Raw genomic sequence first — 18,662 nt, 5'->3', positions numbered from 1 at the left:
CCTTTCTTGCTACTGATTTGTAGTTTAATTCCATTGTGGTCAGATAGAATGCAAGGAATTATTTCAATTTTCCTGAATTTGTTAAGATTTGCTTTGTGTCCTAATATATGGTCTATTTTAGAGAATGTTCCATGTGCTGCTGAAAAGAATGTATATTCTGCAGCCTTTGGATGAAATGTCCTGTATATATCTGTTAGGTCCATTCCTTCTATGACCTCATTTAGTCCAGATGCCTCTCTGTTTATTTTTTCCCTGGATGACCTGTCAATTGATGAGAGTGGGGTGTTAAAGTCACCCACCACCACTGTGTTTGGTGTTATCTGTGACCTTAGTTCTAATAGTGTTTGTTTGACGAATTTGGGAGCCCCCATGTTAGGTGCATATATGTTTAGGATTGTAATGTCCTCCTGTTGGAGTGTGCCCTTAATCAGTATAAAGTGACCTTCCTTATCTTTCTTGACTAACGTCGGACTAAAGTCTACCCTGTCTGATATTAGGATAGCAACCCCTGCTTGTTTTCTAGGCCCATTTGCTTGAAACACCGTCTTCCAACCTTTCACCCTAAGATAATGTCTATCCTTTGTAGCAAGGTGAGTTTCTTGGAGACAACAAATTGTAGGATCCTGCTTTTTAACCCAGTCTGCAAATCTATGTCTTTTCGTTGGGGCATTGAGACCGATGATATTAAGAGATATTACTGAAAGGTGTGTATTTATGTTTGCCATTTTTGTGTGTGTGTGTGTGTGTTACTAGTTCTACCTGTGCTCTCTTCTGTTAACTGGTATTTGAGTATAGCTTGTTTTTTCTAGGTTCCTTATATGTGTGCTTTTCCTTTTGTTCAGCATGGAGGATTCTATCAAGTATTTTCTGTAGAGATGGTTTTGTCTTCAAATACTCCTTTAACCTGCTTTTGTCATGGAATGTCTTGATTTCTCCATCTATTTGAATGGATAACTTTGCAGGATAAAGTAACCTTGGTTGACAGTTGTTATCTTTCAGAACTTGGAATATATCACTCCAAGCCCTTCTGGCTTTAAAAGTTTGTGTTGAATAATCTGCTGTAATCCTGATGGGCTTGCTTTTATAGGTAACTTGATTTTTCTCTCTAACTGCTTTCAATATTTTTTCTTTGGTGTGTGTGTTTGGAAGTTTGATTATAATATGGCGAGGGTGAGTTTCTTTCTGGGTCTTGTCTGGCTGGGGTTCTAAAGGCTTCCTGTATCTGTATTGGCACCTCTTTCCCAATTTGGGGGAAATTTTCCTCTATGATTTTGTTGAAGACGCCTACTATGCCTCTGGAGTGGAGTTCTTCTCCTTCTACTATGCCCTGAATTCTTATATTGGATCTTTTCATAGTGTCCCGAATATCTTGAAATTCCCACTCATACTTTTCTATAAGTTTGTCTTTCTCTTTGTTGGACTGCATTAGGTCTGCCACCTGGTCTTCTAGCTTAGATGTTCTGTCCTCTCCCTCATCCATCCTACTGGTGAGATTTTCTACAGAGTTTTTTATTTCATTAACTGTGTTCTTCATTGCTAGTAATTCTGACTGGTTTTTCTTTATTATTTCTATTTCCCTATTTATGTCTTGTATTGCCTTCTTTATTTCATTAAATTGGTGTTCTGCCTCTTCTTTGATTCCTTTGATTTCCTCTTTGATTTCTTCCTTGATTGTTTTCATGTGTTCTTTGACCTCTTGGAACATATTTATAATTATTCTTTTGAACTCTTTCTCAGGCATTTCCTCTAACTCTTTCTCTCTGGAGGACATTTCTGATGCATTAATACTTTTAGGTGGATTTATATCATCTTGCTTTTTAGTGTTTCTTGTGTTATAATGTATATATTTTTGCATCTTGGATTAAGTTTATGCTTGGATTTTCTAGCTAGCTGTGTATTCTTAGCTGTATCAATTGATTTGATGTAATATATTTTCAGGGTAGGACCTTAAGGTGTTAGGTGCAGCTCTTAAGACTCTCAGAGTATCTACAAAGATGTTCTTAGGGGTTGAGATTCCCTGCTATAGGAGTATTCAAGCAGGCTGAGTGGAATAAAATACAGGTAGATTCTAAAATTTAACTAAACACTGTACACATTCAATCAAAAACAGCCCCGAGTATGTATGCAAGAGTAGTTATTATAATGATCAGATCTTCTATCAACAAAGAGGTTTAGATTTCTTGTCTGTTGAGGTATCCAAGTCAGCTTGTGACCAGTGAGACCCTTCCCTGGTGCAATCCCAGTTACCTTGGGTGATTTTGGTCTCAGTCAAGTTGCTGCCTGGGTCGTCAGGCTGCTGTTCAGTTTTCTGGAGCTGGGCACTTTCTTTTCCTACGGGGCAAACCGAGCCGCTGCTGCTGCCTCCGCTGCTCTTATAGCTGCCACCACCGGAGCCACCACCACTGCTGAAGCTGCCGCCCGTGACCACCGCCGCTCCTCCCCCCCGAAGCCGCTGCTGCAGGATCTGCCGCCGCTGCCACTCCTGGGTCCGCTGCTGCTGGGGCCGCTGGTACCGGTGCTGGAGCCGCTGAAGTTGCTGCCGAACTCTGCTCCTGCTTGGGTCCCGCTGTCAGCCCAAGTTGGTGTGGCCGGGTCCCAGGCCGCTGCTGTGTTCGCTGGAGCTGGGCTCAGGTGGTGGGGGAGGGGAGGGAGCCACGGCTTCTCTGGTTTTCTCGCTGCTCCACGTGTTCTAACACGCGGTCTTCTCCTCCCCTGCTCGCTGCCGCTCTCCCCTCACGTTTCCCGAGTTGCGGAGAGCGCGGTGTGAGGGGAAAATCCCGCACCTGGCTTTTCCTGCGGCTCGAGCTGGTCTGGCAGTTTTCTGCTGCGCCGCGGCTGCGGGGCTTGGCCGAGCTGCCTGAGCCACTGGAGCCGCTTTTCCCGCCTGTGCGGGCTCTGGATGCTCTATAACTCTTCTACTTCTCCGCTGCCGCCTCAATTTCCTATACACCTCACTTTTTAGTAAAAACGTGTATTTTGCTGAGTTTTTTTGGTCTTTTTCCCCCGTAGGCTGCTTTGGCGTGATACCTACGCCGCCATCTTAACCGGAAGTCCCCACCAGCCTTTTTTTTGTTGCTCAGTATTATTTTAGATATTCGAGGTTTTTTGTGATTCCAAATGAATTTTTGGATTGTTTTTTCTATTTCCATGAAGAAAGCCTTTGGAATTTTGATAGGGATGGCATTAAATGTGTAGATTGCTTTAGGTAAGATTGCCATTTTCACAATATTGATTCTTCCAATCCAGGAACAAGGGATGTTTCTCCACTTTCTAGTGTCTTCTGCAATTTCTCGCTTGAGTGTTTTAAAGTTCTCATTGTATAGATTCTTTACTTCCTTGGTTAGGTGTATTCCAAGGTATTTTATTTTTTTTGATGCAATTGTGAATGGGAGTGATTCTCTGATTTCATCCTCTGTGTGTTTGTTGTTAGCATATATGAAGGCTACTGATTTCTGTGTATTTATTTTGTATCCTGCTACATTGCTGTAGGTTTTGATCAGCTCTAACAGCTTGCTAGTAGACTCTCTAGGGTCCTTTATGTATAGAATCATGTCATCTGCAAATAATGATAACTTGAGCTCTTCCTTTCCAATTTGTATCCCTTTTATGTGTGTCTCTTGCCTTATTGCTATGGCTAAGACTTCCAAAACTATATTAAATAGAAGTGGGGACAGTGGACACCCTTGTCTTGTTCCTGATTTTAGTGGAAAAGCTTCCAGTTTTTCCCCATTTAGTAATATGTTGGCTGTAGGCTTGTCATAAATAGCCTTTATTATATTAAGATATGTTCCTTCTATTCCCAGTCTCTGTAGGACTTTTATCATGAAGGGATGTTGGATTTTGTCAAATGCTTTCTCTGCATCTAATGAGATGATCATGTGATTTTTGTCCTTCAACCTGTTTATGTAATGTATTACATTTATAGATTTGCGTATGTTGAACCATCCCTTCATCTCTGGAATAAAGCCTACTTGGTCAGGGTGAATGATCTTTTTGATATACTCTTGTATTCTGTTTGCCAATATTTTGTTGAGAGTTTTTGCATCTATGTTCATGAGGGAGATTGGTCTGTAATTTTCTTTTTTTGTTCTATCTTTGCCTGGTTTTGGTATCAGGGTGATGCTGGCCTCATAGAAGGAGTTTGGTAGAATTCCTTCGTTTTCTATTTCCTGGAAAGCTTCAGAAACAATGGTGTTAGCTCTTCCTTAAAAGTCTGGTAAAATTCAGCAGTGAATCCATCCAGGCCTGGGCTTTTTTTAGTTGGGAGATTATTGATAACTGTTCGGATCTCCATGTTTGTTATAGGTCTATTTAAGTGATTAATCTCATTTTGATTTAATTTAGGTAGGTCATATAGATGAAGGAAATCGTCCATTTCTTTAAGATTTTCATACTTTGTGGAGTATATGCTTTTATAGTATGTCCCTATGATTTTTTGAATTTCTCTGGAATCTGTTGTGATGTTACCTTGTTCATCTCTGATTTTATTAATTTGTGTCTCTTCTCTCTTTCTTTTGGTCAGATTTGCTAAGGGTTTATCAATCTTGTTTATCCTTTCAAAGAACCAACTCTTTGTTTCATTAATTCTCTGGATTGTTCTTTTTGTTTCCATTTCATTAATTTCTGCCCTAATCTTTATTATTTCCTCCCGTCTACTGATTTTTGGTTTGCCTTGTTCTTCTTTTTCCAAGGCTTTAAGGCGAAGCATTAGGTCGTTTACTTGCAACCTTTCTAATTTCTTAATATAGGCACTAAAGGCTATAAATTTACCTCTTAGAACTGCCTTCATTGTGTCCCAGAGATTGTGGTATGTTGTGTTCTCATTATCATTTGACTCTATAAATTTTTTGATTTCCTTTTTGATTTCTTCATTGACCCACTCATCATTTAGTAGTGTATTGTTTAGTTTCCATGATTTTGTGTATGCTCTATAGCCTTTCTTGCTACTGATTTGTAGTTTAATTCCATTGTGTTCAGACAGAATGCAAGGAATTATTTCAATTTTCCTGAATTTGTTAAGATTTGCTTTGTGTCCTAATATATGGTCTATTTTAGAGAATGTTCCATGTGCTGCTGAAAAGAATGTATATTCTGCAGCCTTTGGATGAAATGTCCTGTATATATCTGTTAGGTCCATTCCTTCTATGACCTCATTTAGTCCAGATGCCTCTCTGTTTATTTTTTCCCTGGATGACCTGTCAATTGATGAGAGTGGGGTGTTAAAGTCACCCACCACCACTGTGTTTGGTGTTATCTGTGACCTTAGTTCTAATAGTGTTTGTTTGACGAATTTGGGAGCCCCCATGTTAGGTGCATATATGTTTAGGATTGTAATGTCCTCCTGTTGGAGTGTGCCCTTTATCAATATAAAATGACCTTCCTTATCTTTCTTGACTAACGTCGGACTAAAGTCTACCCTGTCTGATATTAGGATAGCAACCCCTGCTTGTTTTCTAGGCCCATTTGCTTGAAACACCGTCTTCCAACCTTTCACCCTAAGATAATGTCTATCCTTTGTAGAAAGGTGAGTTTCTTGGAGACAACAAATTGTAGGATCCTGCTTTTTAACCCAGTCTGCAAATCTATGTCTTTTCGTTGGGGCATTGAGGCCATTGATATTAAGAGATATTATTGAAAGGTGTGTATTTATGTTTGCCATTTTTTTTTTTTTTTTTTGTGGTTCTGGTTCTACCTGTGCTCTCTTCTGTTAACTGGTATTTGAGTATACTTGTGTTTTCTAGGTTCCTTGTATGTGTGCTTTTCCTTTTTTTCAGCATTGAGGATTCTATCAAGTATTTTCTGTAGAGATGGTTTTGTCTTCCAATACTCCTTTAACCTGCTTTTGTCATGGAATGTCTTTATTTCTCCATCTATTTGAATGGATAACTTTGCAGGATAAAGTAACCTTGGTTGACAGTTGTTATCTTTCAGAACTTGGAATATATCACTCCAAGCCCTTCTGGCTTTAAAAGTTTGTGTTGAATAATCTGCTGTAATCCTGATGGGCTTGCTTTTATAGGTAACTTGATTTTTCTCTCTAACTGCTTTCAATATTTTTTCTTTGGTGTGTGTGTTTGGAAGTTTGATTATAATATGGCGAGGAGAGTTTCTTTCTGGGTCTTGTCTGGCTGGGGTTCTAAAGGCTTCCTGTATCTGTATTGGCACCTCTTTCCCAATTTGGGGGAAATTTTCCTCTATGATTTTGTTGAAGACGCCTACTATGCCTCTGGAGTGGAGTTCTTCTCCTTCTACTATGCCCTGAATTCTTATATTGGATCTTTTCATAGTGTCCCGAATATCTTGAAATTCCCACTCATACTTTTCTATAAGTTTGTCTTTCTCTTTGTTGGACTGCATTAGGTCTGCCACCTGGTCTTCTAGCTTAGATATTCTGTCCTCTCCCTCATCCATCCTAACTGGTGAGATTTTCTACAGAGTTTTTTATTTCATTAACTGTGTTCTTCATTGCTAGTAATTCTGACTGGTTTTTCTTTATTATTTCTATTTCCCTATTTATGTCTTGTATTGCCTTCTTTATTTCATTAAATTGGTGTCCTGCCTCTTCTTTGATTCCTTTGATTTCCTCTTTGATTTCTTCTTTGATTGTTTTCATGTGTTCTTTGACCTCTTTGAACATATTTATAATTATTCTTTTGAACTCTTTCTCAGGCATTTCCTTTAACTCTTTCTCACTGGAGGACATTTCTGATGCATTAATACTTTTAGGTTGATTTATATCGTCTTGCTTTTTAGTGTTTCTTGTGTTATAATGTATATATTTTTGCATCTTGGATTGAGTTAATGCTTGGATTTTCTAGGTAGCTAGGTATTCTTAGCTGTATCAATTGATTTGATATAATATATTTTCAGGGTAGGACCTTAAGGTGTTAGGTGTGGGTCTTAAGACTCTCAGAGTATCTACAAAGATGTTCTTAGGGGTTGAGTTTCCCTGCTATAGGAGTATTCAAGCAGGCTGAGTGGAATAAACTACAGGTAGATTCTAAAATTTAATTAATCACTGTACACATTCAATCAAAAAACAGCCCCGAGTTGTATGCAAGAGTAGTTATTATAACGACCAGATCCTCTATCAATAAAGAGGTTAAGATTTCTGGTCTGTTGAGGGATCCCAGTCAGCTTGTGACCAAGTGAGACCCTTCCCTAGTGCAATCCCAGTTACCTTGGATGATTTTGGTCTCAGTCAAGTTGCTGCCTGGGTCGTCGGGCTGCTGTTCTGATTTCTGGAGCTGGGCACTTGCTTTTCCTGCGGGGCAAACTGATCCCCTGCTGCTGCCTCTGCTGCTGCTGTAGCTGCCACTGCTGGAGCCACCACTGCTGCTTAAGCTGCTGCTGCTGTGTCCACTGCCGCTGCTCGCCCTGAAGCTGCTTCTGCCGAGTCTGCTGCTGCTGCCACTCCTGGGTCTGCTGCTGCTGGGGCCGCTGTTACCGGTGCTGGAGCCGCTGATGTTGCTGCCGAACTCTGCTCCTGCTTGGGTCCCGCTGTTGGCATGGCCGGGTCCCGGCCTGCTGCTCTGTTTGCCGGAGCTGGGCTCAGGCGGTGGGGGAGGGGAGGGAGCCGCAGCTGCTCTGGTTCTCTCGCTGCTCCAAGCATTCTTCTACCTCGCGGTCTGCTCCTCCACTGCTCACTGCTGCTCTCCCCTCACGTTTCCCGAGTTGCGGAGAGCGCGGTGTGAGGGGAAAGTCCCGCACCTGGCTTTTCCTGTGGCTTGAGCCGAGTCTGGCAGGTTTCTGGTGCGCCGCGGCCGCGGCGGTTGGCCGAGCTGCCAGAGCCGCTTTTCCCGCCTGTGCAGGCTCTGGATGCTCTGGAACTCTTCTACTTCTCTGCTGCTGCTTCAATTTCCTATACACCTCACTTTTTAGTAAAAGTGTGTATTTTGCTGAGTTTTTTTGGTCTTTTTGCCCCCCTAGGCTGCTTTGGCGGTACCTACGCCGCCATCTTAACCAGAAGTCTTTATTACTTTTAAATAGTTTTTTCTTTTTTGCATGTCTCATAATTTCCTGTTGATATTTAACATGACATGTAGCTTGTGGAGAATAACAAAAAGCATGTATTTATAAACATGTCTTTCAGGCCCTTGCTATGGTAGGTTAGACAGTATGGTCAGTTGTCATCCTTAGTTTCCTGTGTTGCAGTCACTATGGTGACACCCTTGGCATCAGACCCGTTAGCATTTCCTTGTTTAGTTTAGTTTACTGTCCTTCCCTTAGTGGCTGAAGAAGTTATAGAAACAAACAGATCTGGGGAGGGATTCATTCCTAGGTGACAGGATGGCTACTCCCTTCCCCATCCCTGTATCCCTTTTCTATCCTGGCCTGAGCCATTCTCATGAGCATTCTACTACTGAGCTATATCATCCATAGCCCTGCCAATTTTTTCTCAACTTTCTTTCTTTGTGTGTGTGTGTAATGGTGTATGTGTGTATGAGTGAGCATGGGCACACACATGCCACAGTGTGCAAATGGAGGTCAGAGGAGCATTTTGGGGTATTGTTCCTTGCCTTCTATCTGGAGGCAGGGTGTCATGTTCACTGCTACATTTTCACCAGGATGGCTGGCTTCCAAGCTTCCCTAGTGTCTGGCTTTCTATGTGGGTGCTGGGTCTTACCTTGGTAGTTATGCTGACAGAGTAAGCACTCTATCTACTGAGCCATTCCAACTATATGGTAGCCCCATCTTCCCACCGTGCTGTGTACTATGTAAACTAGCGCTGTCCCTGGTTCTCTTTGCAGATGTATGTTTTTGTTTGCTTTGAGATAGGGTCTTATGTAGCTCAGACTGGTCTTTTGAAAATTTGTTTATTTGTTTGTTTATTTTCAAGGGAAAGAGAGAGTGAGAAAACATGGGCATGCTAGGGCCTCTTGATGCTACAAACTCCAGATACATGCACCACTTTGTGCATCTGAATTTACATGTGCACTGGGGAATTGAACTTGGCCAGCAGGCTTTGCTATCAAGTACCTTTTTTAAAATTTATTTTTATTATTGACAACTTCCATAGTTATAAACAATAAACCATGATAATTCCTTCCCCCTCAGTTTCTCCTTCACAACTCCACTCTCCATCATATACCCTCCGTTTCTTAATCAGTCTTTTATTTTGATGTCATCATCTTTTTCTCCAATTATACTGGTCTTATGCGGTAGTTATCACTCACTTTTAACCACTGAGCAATCTCCCCAGCCGCTAAGCTGATCTTGAATTTTACTAGGCAAGGATGACCATGAGCATCTGATTCTGCCTCCACATGAGATTACAAATGTGTACCACTATGGTTTATATGCTTCTGGGATTGAACCCAGGGCTTTGTTCATGCTAAGCATACACTCTAACAACTGAGATACATTCCCATTGTAAGAGATGACTTTTTTTAAAGGTAAAGTGAGAGAGGGGGCAAGAGAGAGAGAGAGAGAGAGAGAGAGAGAGAGAGAGAGAGAGAGAGAGAGAGAGAGAATTGGCATGCCTAGGCCTCAGCCACTGAAATTGAACTCCAGATGCTTATGCCACCTGTTGGGCATGTGTGTCTTTGTGCTTACCTCACCTTTGTGCATCTGGCTTATGTGGGATCTGGAGATCAAATGTGGATCCTAAGGCTTCACTGGCAAGATGTGCTAAGCCATCTCTCTAGCCCTGTTTTTTTTTTTTTAATTTTTAATTTATTTATTTGAGAGAGACAGAAAGAGGCAGAAAGAGAAAGATAGATAGATAGAGAGAGAGAGAGAGAGAGAGAGAGAGAGAGAGAGAGGGAATGGGTGTGACAGGGCCTCCAGCTATTGCAAATGAACTCCAGACTCATGTGCCACCTTGTGCATCTGGCTTACATGGATCCCAGGGAATCCATCCTACTAGGCACTTTGGCTTTGCAGGCAAGTGCCTTAACTGCTAAGCCATCTCTCCAGCCTGATGTCTGTTTTGTTTTGTTTTATTTTTTAAAATTAGATTTGAGACCAGGAAGCTTCTAACCCAGCTCTCAAGAGTCAAGAAAGGTTATGACTTTGTGTGTTATCAGGCTTCTTGTGAGGAGGAAGCAACACTCTTTTCCGTTTCCCAAATCTTCAATGAAAGCCTCAGTTGACAATCTTTTCATTCCTAAGAGAACACCTTTGCTGGTACCTGTTAGTATAGCTGTTAGTATACCTGTAATACTAAAATGTGGGAGAGGGAGATAGGAGGTTCAGGATTTCAACATCTTGGCTATGTAGCTAAGTAAAAGCCTGTAGCAGAGAGCTTCAGGTTCACTGAGATGAACTTCCAGACCAGGCACAGTTATGGAGGAAGGGATTTATTGAAGCTGACATATCCAGGGGAAGTTCCACAATAGCAGAAGAAGCTGGTCTGCCTTCACAGGTCCAAGCAGAGAGAGAGAAGCACAAACCTAAAAGCCACACAGCACAGCACACTTCAGGAACTCCAGCTAGGCACACTTAAACTGCCTCCAGCCAGTTGACTGCAAATCCAAACTACAAACTAATAAAACTGAATATATTGGGGGCCATCTATTCAAACTACCACAGTGCTTATCACATTATCTAATCAATTGAATGAATGAATAATTGAAGGAAGGAGAGGAAGAAAAAGAAAAGCAGAGCATCTTTCTTAGGACCTTTGTGTACTCTTCTAGCTGTGTGTGGTCCACCTTTTCACTTTCCGCTTTGACAAATGTTCCCATACCCAGCTGATTCTCCTTTATCTTATTTTGTTTATTTATTTTGTTTTAGAGGTTGGGTTTCACTCTAGTCCAGGCTGACTTGGGACTCACTCTGTAGTCCCAGGCTGCCCTTGAACTCATGGCAATCCTCCTACCTCTGCCACCACATTGAGCAACTTGTTTAGATTTTTTTTATGTTTATTATAGCAATAGCCAGTTGGAAACCTACTTATTCTTCAGCTCCAATTTTATTTTCTTTAAATTTAGAAATGGCTTACTGATTTACTATTTTTGTTTTGTTCTGTTTTTAAGGTAGGGTCTCAGTCTAGCCCAGGCTGACTTGGAACTCACTCAGTAGCTCCAAGTTGGCCTTGAACTCACATCACAGAAATTCTCCTACCTTGAGTGCTGGGATTAAAGTGTGTGTACCACCATACCCAACATTATTTACTAATTTAATCCCCACCCCTGGCTTTCCTTTTAAATGTTTATTATATGCTCCTGCAGAATCCTTCCAAATAGATAGCTCTAGCCTATGCCTATAGATCCTTATTTTGCTCCTTTTACCAAAAAATGCGCAACACAATTCCATCATGCATCTTAAGGATGCCAATCACCAAAAATAGGAGAAAGTAGCCGGGCATGGTCGTACATGCCTTTAATCCCAGCACTCAGGAGGCAGAGGTAGGAGGATCGCTGTGAGTTTGAGGCCACCCTGAGACTACATAGTGAATTCCAGATCATCCTGGACTACAGTGAAACCCTACCTTGAAAAACCAAATAAATAAATAAGGAAAAGTATCTTTGGAACAGCTGATTCAGTTGAATAAAAAAAATTCCCTATGAATGTTGTTTGGTTGGAGCAGGAATCCACTCTGTGTTCCCAATCCACTGTGTTCCCAATCATCCTTCCTCTCCTATTTACATTATGATTTGAATCCAGTGATCCAGCTCCAAGGATTGGGATCCCGAGAGCCTTCTCCAACCCAAACCTTCAAAACCAGCCAAACCAAAATAGAGAAGGCAAATGTTAGATACTGTTATCAACAAAGGCTTTTTTTTTGGAGGGGGGGGAGGCTGGAAGATGGCTTAGTGGTTAAAGCACGTGCCTGCAAAGACTAATGACCTGAGTTTGATTCCTCATTGTCCATGGATAGCCAGATGCACAAAGTGGTGCATACATCTAGTGCTCATCTGCAGTGGCTGGAGGCCATGGTACACCCATTCTATTTCTCTTCTCTCTGCTTGCAAATAAATAATTAATTTTAAAAAAGGATTTGGGGGCTAGAGAAATGGCTTAGCAGTTAAGGTGCTTGCCTATGAAGCCTAAGAACCCAGGTTTAAGTCCCCAGGTCCCACATAAGCCAAATGCCCAAAGGTGGCACATGCTTCTGGAATTCATTTGCAATGGCTGAAGGCCCTAGTGGGCCCATTTCTCTCTTTCAAATACATAAAAATGTTTTAAAAAAATTTTTAAGGCTTTTGGGGTTGGAGAGATGGCTTAGTGCTTAAGGCTCTTGCCTGCAAAGCCTAAGGATCCAGGTTAGATTCCCTAATGCCCATGTAAGCCAGATGCACAAGGTGGCCCATGTGTCTTAAGTTAATTTGCAGTGGCTGGAGGCCCTGGTGGTGCCTATTCTCTCTCTCTTTTTTGCTGAGGTAGGGTCTCACTTTAGCCCAGGCTGACTTAACTGTGGAGTCTCAGGGTGGCCTTAAACTCACTATAATCTTCCTACTTCTGCCTCTTGAGTACTGGGATTAAAGGCGAGTACCATGACTTCTCTTCGGCTTCTCTCTCTCTCTCTCTCTCTCTCTCTCTTTCTTTTCTTTTTTGTTGTTGTTTTGTTTTTCAAGATTGTCTCATTCTAGCCCAGGCTGACTATGTAAGTCACTATGTAGTCTTAGGGTGGCCTCAAACTCACAGCAATCCTCCTACCTCTGCCTCCTGAGTGCTGGGATTAAGGACGTGTGCCACCATGCCCGGCTCGCTCGCTTGTGCTCTCTCTCTCTTTCTTAAGTAAACATTTGTTTTTATTTTTATTTTTTTATTTTTTGAGGTAGGGTCTCACTCTCTGGTCCAGGCTGACCTGGAATTAACTATGTAGTCTCAGGGTGGCCTCGAACTCTCGGCAATCCTCCTATCTCTGCCTCCCAAGTGCTGGGATTAAAGGTGTGTGCCACCATGCCTAGCTCCAATTTTTTTTTTAAAGTTTCTGTGGGGGCTGGAGAGATTGATAAGTGGTTAGGGCACTTGCCTGAGAAGCCTAAGGATCCAGGTTCAATTTTCCAGGTCCCACATATGCCAGATGCTCAAAGTGGCATATGCATCTGTAGTTCATTTGCAGTGACTGGAGGCCGTGGCACACCCATTCTCTCTCTCTTTCTAATAAATAAGTAAAATAAAATAAAAAATATGTTTTTTATAAAAGGGCTTCTGTTTGTCATTAGATTACCAGATGCATATCAAAAACTATCAAATCTTCAAAACAAGTTTCTCTATGGTATTTAGATAAATTTTAGAAATTTTATCATTATAAAGACTAATTGGGAGCAGAAAGGATTTCTGAGTGGTTAAGGTGTTTGCCTGCAAAGCCAAAGGACCCAAGTTCTATTCCCCAGGACCCACGGTAGCCAGATGCACAAGGGGGCACATGTGTCTGGAGCTCATTTGCAGTGGCTAGAAGCCCTGGCACACCTATTATCTCTCTCTCTTCCTCTTTCTCTGTCAAATAAATAAATAAGAATAAAATATTTATTTAAAAATATCAATTGGAAGAAGCATTTTATATTTACAGCTCAACTGATAATGCCAACATTGTTAAGGTGCAGGCTTTGTGGTTGCAAAAAGAGTTACGTAATCAAAGTTTGCTAGTATTGCTACCCACCTAAATCTAAAATCTGTTACTTATAAAGTTATCTGTAGCTACAATCTGCAATTTAGTTTGAAAACTAAAGTATTTTTATTTTTATTTATTTTATTTTATTTATTTATCTATTTTTTTGGCTTTTCGAGGTAGGGTCTCACTTTAGCTCAGGCTGACCTGGAATTCTCTATGTAGTCTCAGGGTAGCCTCAAACTCATGGTGATCCTCCTACCTCTGCCTCCCGAGTGCTGGGATTAAAGGCATGTGACACCACACCCAGCTAAAATATGTTTAAATATAAGTACATTATGAATATTAAAGGGGAAAGTGAGACTTAAAAGGTACTTCCAACTAGATTATCTACATTAATAAGTTAGAATTTCATATGTGAATACTTTAAATATATTTTATTCATTTATTTATTAGAGAGAGAAAGAGAGAATGGGCGTGCCAGGGCCTCCAGCCACTGCAAACAAATTCCAGACACATGCGCCCCTTTGTGCATCTGGCTTACATGGGTCCTAGGGAATTGAACTGGAATCCTTTGGCTTTACAGGCAAACACCTTAACCACTAAGCAATCTATCCAGCCCCTCATTTTTTTTTTTTTTTTTTGAGGCAAGCCCAACAGTCTGGCCTTTTTTTTTTAAGTGTGTGTGTGTGTGTGTGTGTGTGTGTGTGTGTGAGAGAGAGAGAGAGAGAGAGAGAGAGAGAGAATTTAAGTGTTGGGAATGTGATGAAACCTTTGCCTAACATGTACTAGACCCTGGGTTTGATCCCTAGCATGAAGAATAAAACACCTGATACACCTAGCCCATAAACCCTCTCATCTGTGTGGTTAGCAACCCTATTCATTGTAGAATGTCAGTTGTTTACCCTTGAGAGCCACTGGCTGAGTAGGAGCTGCAATTCACCATACTGTCCAGCAACCGAGACAGCATCCATGCCTGTATCAGTTACATTCTTGTTGCTGTCATAAAATATCTGACAAAAATTTGTTTAGGGAGAAAGGGTTTGTCTATCATGTCAGGGAAAGCATTGTGACAGGAGCTGGTCACATTCAGTCTACAGTGAGAGCAGAGCAATTTCACCATTTTATATGGCCTATAAATGTAAAGAATCTTCACATTTAGGCCGGGCGTGGTGGCGCACGCCTTTAATCCCAGCACTTGGGAGGCAGAGGTAGGAGGATTGCCATGAGTTTGAGGCTACCCTGAGACTCAATAGTGAATTCAAGATCAGCCTGGGCTAGAGTGAGACCCTACCTCGGGAAAAAAAAAAAGAATCTTCACATTCAATCCCCACCACAATAATTTACTCAAAGACTGAAATAACTTAAGATCTAGTGTGTTGGGGCTGGAGAGATGGCTTAGCAGTTAAGGTGTTTGTCTGCAAAGCCAAAAATATCCCAGTAAAGGATACCAGTTCAACTCTTCAGGAACCACCAAAGCCAGATGCACAATGGGCACATGTGTCTGGAGTTCAGTTGCAGTAGCTGGAGGCCCTGGCATGCCCATTCTCTCTCTCTTTCTCTCTCTCACAAATAAACAAATTATATATATATATATACATATACACACACACACACACACACACACACACACACACACACACACACATTTTGATGAATAGATGTCATTACTATGGACAATCTATTTATTAGGAACTGTTGCAGCCCGCTAATCATTTTATTCATAAACAACCAACTAACCCTCCTCCTGGAATTCTTTTGACTAATTCAAGTCAGGTGTGATCATGTGACCTCCAGGTGAGCAGTGGGATATCCAGTTTGCCACCCCAGAACTATCTATCCCTGTGGCCTTTGAGTCCTAATGTTCCACTGACACTCCCTCCCCTGACAGCTCTCCAGTCACCCAGCTCCACGCAGGTGTGTTGCCTCAAATCTATAGCGCCAGCAGTTCCTGCTGGCATCGGGGCAGCTGTTTCTCTTCATGGGCCTCTTATGTGGACTAACATATCTTGGGTTGGCAATCCAGCACAGGTCTCCTGGACTCGACCTCCATTCTCTGTTGCCATCAGCCCTTTATTGCTGGTTATTCAGACTCTGACCGAGGCCTGATGGCCTAGCCCAACTAAAATATGTATTTTTTAAAAAGATCTAGTGTGGAAAAGTTGGTAAGAGTCAAACAAGTCATGTAAGAAAAAACATCTTGCCTATAGTTAAGGTGGGCCTTTCAACTTTAATTAACATAGTAAAGATAGATATCCTTCAAAGATACACCCATAGGCTAACCTAATCTAGATCATCCCTCATGGGTGATGATTGGTCCTATCAAGTTGACACCAGTAGAAGCCATCACAATACCTAATTCAGCCAGCCTTAGAAATGATTAGATTTCAGTTGTGCATCCTAGAAATTGAACCATCATTAGGTCAAGGACTATCTGTAATCTAGACTAAATCACTTAGGCTTCCTCTTTTACATGATTCTTTTTTTCATGTGTGGAATGGTATATGCGTATGTGTGCCTTTGCATGCTTTGTGTGTACACATGTGGAAGGCCAGAAGGATCACTGTGTGTCCTCCCCTAACCCTTGCTCTTCTGCTTCTTTTCTTGAGATGGAATCTCACTGAACTCAGAGCTGCCATTTGCAGTCAGAGTGGTTGACCCAAAGATAATCCTCAGCTTTTGTCCCCATAGGATTAAGAACAGAGCCATCTTCCGCTCCTTCTGGTTTACCCACTCTATGAAAACCTTTATGCTCTTTCCTTTGTTTTCCCTTTGCTCCCAGTAAGGAGCTCCTAACTGGTGACACTGGGAATGTGTGCACTGCATTCCTCAGTATTGAACTTAATTATCTTTTACTTCTGTAAGGTTTGAGACAGCCCTCTCCAGGCCCAGAGGAATTGGAAGTTGCTGCCTTATGCATACAGTTGTGGAGAAAACTACTAAGACACTGACGTCAAGAATCCACAAACGTAGACTGTGACGAGCTGGGCCTGCGAAAAGCAAGCAAGAGAAAACCTCTAGCACTCGTGGCCTTGGGTCCAGAATAATTATAAAGGCTGAAAAATGTTCTTTAAACCACAGTCTGTTGACCAGACTTTGGCCATCTCTGGGGAGTGCCTTATAGCTTGAGTCAGTGACACAAGGTGTTGGGTGGCCAGGGTCTGTACTTTCACAGAGCTGCTCCAACAATGTAGCTTTGCATACCCAGTGCTGGGATTAAAGCTGTGTGGCACCATGCCCAGCTCTTTTTGCAGGTTTAAAAAAATGGGGCATAGCCGGGCATGGTGGCACACGCCTTTAATCCCAGCACTTGGGAGGCAGAGGTAGGTGGCTTGCCATGAATTTGAGGCTACCCTGAGGCTACATAGTGAGGGGGAGACCATACCTCAAAAAGCAAAACAAAAAAGTGGGTCCTAGAAGCTGGGTACAAGTGGTCTTCGTAGCTTTCCATATGCTGGTCTGTGTATCATTGCTTGGTTCTACTAGCATGTGCATTTGGTTCCGGCCTTGTCTATACAAGGGCCTCACCCTCCCTGCATTTTATCTCTCCTGCAACTGCAAGCAAGCAAGCAGCAGTTAATACAGTGGCTAAAGATTGCATTTAGCAATAGCGAGAAAAATATTTTGTCTTGTAGAACTGAACCAAGATCCTTTGGCTTTATAGACAAGCACCTTAACCACTAAGCCATTTCTCCAGCCCCCTCATTTTTAATTTTTAAAAATATTTTATTTATTTATTTCCCAGGAGAGAAAGAGAGAGAATGAATATGAGAATGCCAGGGTTCTAGCTGCTTCAAACAAAGTCCAGATGCATGTGCCATTTTGTCATCTGGCTTTATGTGGGTACTGGGGATTCAAACCTGGGTCATTAGGCTTTGCAGGCAAGTTCCTTTACTGCTGAACCATCTCCTCAGCCCTTTTGTTGCTTTTTAAGAAAACTACTTCCAGGTGTGTTCAATTTATTAATAAAGATTTTGTCCAGGGTAGTTATAAAGTGTTTCCTGTATTTACAAATCAATGCTTGTAAAAATATTTCTTAAATTTGTTTGCAATCAAAGAGAGAGAGAATGAGAGGAAGTGGGCACCCTAGGGCCTCCGGCCACTGCAAAGGAACTCCAGATGCATGTGTCACTTTGTGAATCTAGTTTTACGTGGGTACCAGGGAATCAAACTCAGGCTGTCAGGCTTTGTAAGCAAGTGCCTTTAACTGCTGAGCCATCTCTCAGGCCCCATAAAATATATATTTCATAGGATTTATTAAATAGAAATGTATTAATTCAATTGGTGATTTTATTTTATTTGTATAGTGGGTAAATATTACAAATCAAGTCTGCAGACAAATTCCAGACACAGGTACCACTTGTATATCTGGCATTATGTGGGTACTGGGGAATCAAACTCAGGTCCTTGGGTTTTGCAGGAAAGCGCCTTAATGGCTGAGCCATCTCTCTAACACCAAGCAGTTAGACAAGAAAAGACAAGGGTAACAAGAACATGCCACCCCCCCTGCCCCAGCAGAACCAAAACTGGTGTCTGATATAGTCTCACCCAAGATGTCAACACTCCTCAGCAGGGACTTCCTGCTTCCTTCTCAACTCAACATCCCTCAGTGGGCTGATAGCTCCTGCTTTGGAGGGCTTTCTTGCTTGTTACATGTATAATTTGTCTTTGATCTCTCAGTCCTTCATTACTTCTTCATCCTCTCTGGTCATTTATGTGAATGGGGCTCTTTTGTTTCCTATGCTTGTCTTTCCTTTTTAAAACTTATGTTTGTTTATTTATTTGAGAGAGAGAGAAGAGGCAAATATATAGAGAGATAATGGGCACCTCAGGGCCTCCTGCCACTTCAAACAAACTCCAGACACGCTCCACTTGTGCATCTGGCTTATGGGGGTACTGGGGAGTCAATCCTGGGTCCTTAGGCTTCACAGGCAAATGCCTCAACCACAAAGCCATCTCTCTAGCCCTTCCTATGCTTTCCCTCAACGTGTGGATGCTTGTGCCTCCTCCAGAGCCTTTACTCTACATTTTTTTTCTGTGATGGAGATTCTTTCCATCTCCCCTCTCTCTTTCTAGCTGGGCAAAGAGGACAATTCTCTGGTTTGAGTCTTTTAGCTAGCTTCCTCCCTGGATCTTAATTCCCCCTACAATAAACCTCATA

At 41.9% G+C, this 18,662-nt stretch overlaps 1 pseudogene; it reads left to right on the top strand.

The window, feature by feature from the left end:
- The window catches only part of LOC123460253, a 90,630-nt pseudogene extending 74,082 nt beyond the window's left edge, over positions 1-16,548 (top strand).
- Positions 16,549-18,662: the final 2,114 nt, after the last annotated feature.

Source organism: Jaculus jaculus, chromosome 4 (genome assembly GCF_020740685.1).
Source record: "Jaculus jaculus isolate mJacJac1 chromosome 4, mJacJac1.mat.Y.cur, whole genome shotgun sequence".
In the NCBI taxonomy this organism is placed as follows: Eukaryota; Metazoa; Chordata; class Mammalia; order Rodentia; family Dipodidae; genus Jaculus; species Jaculus jaculus.
The sequence above is the reverse complement of the archived record's forward strand: the minus strand, read 5'-3'. Positions and strand labels throughout refer to the sequence as shown.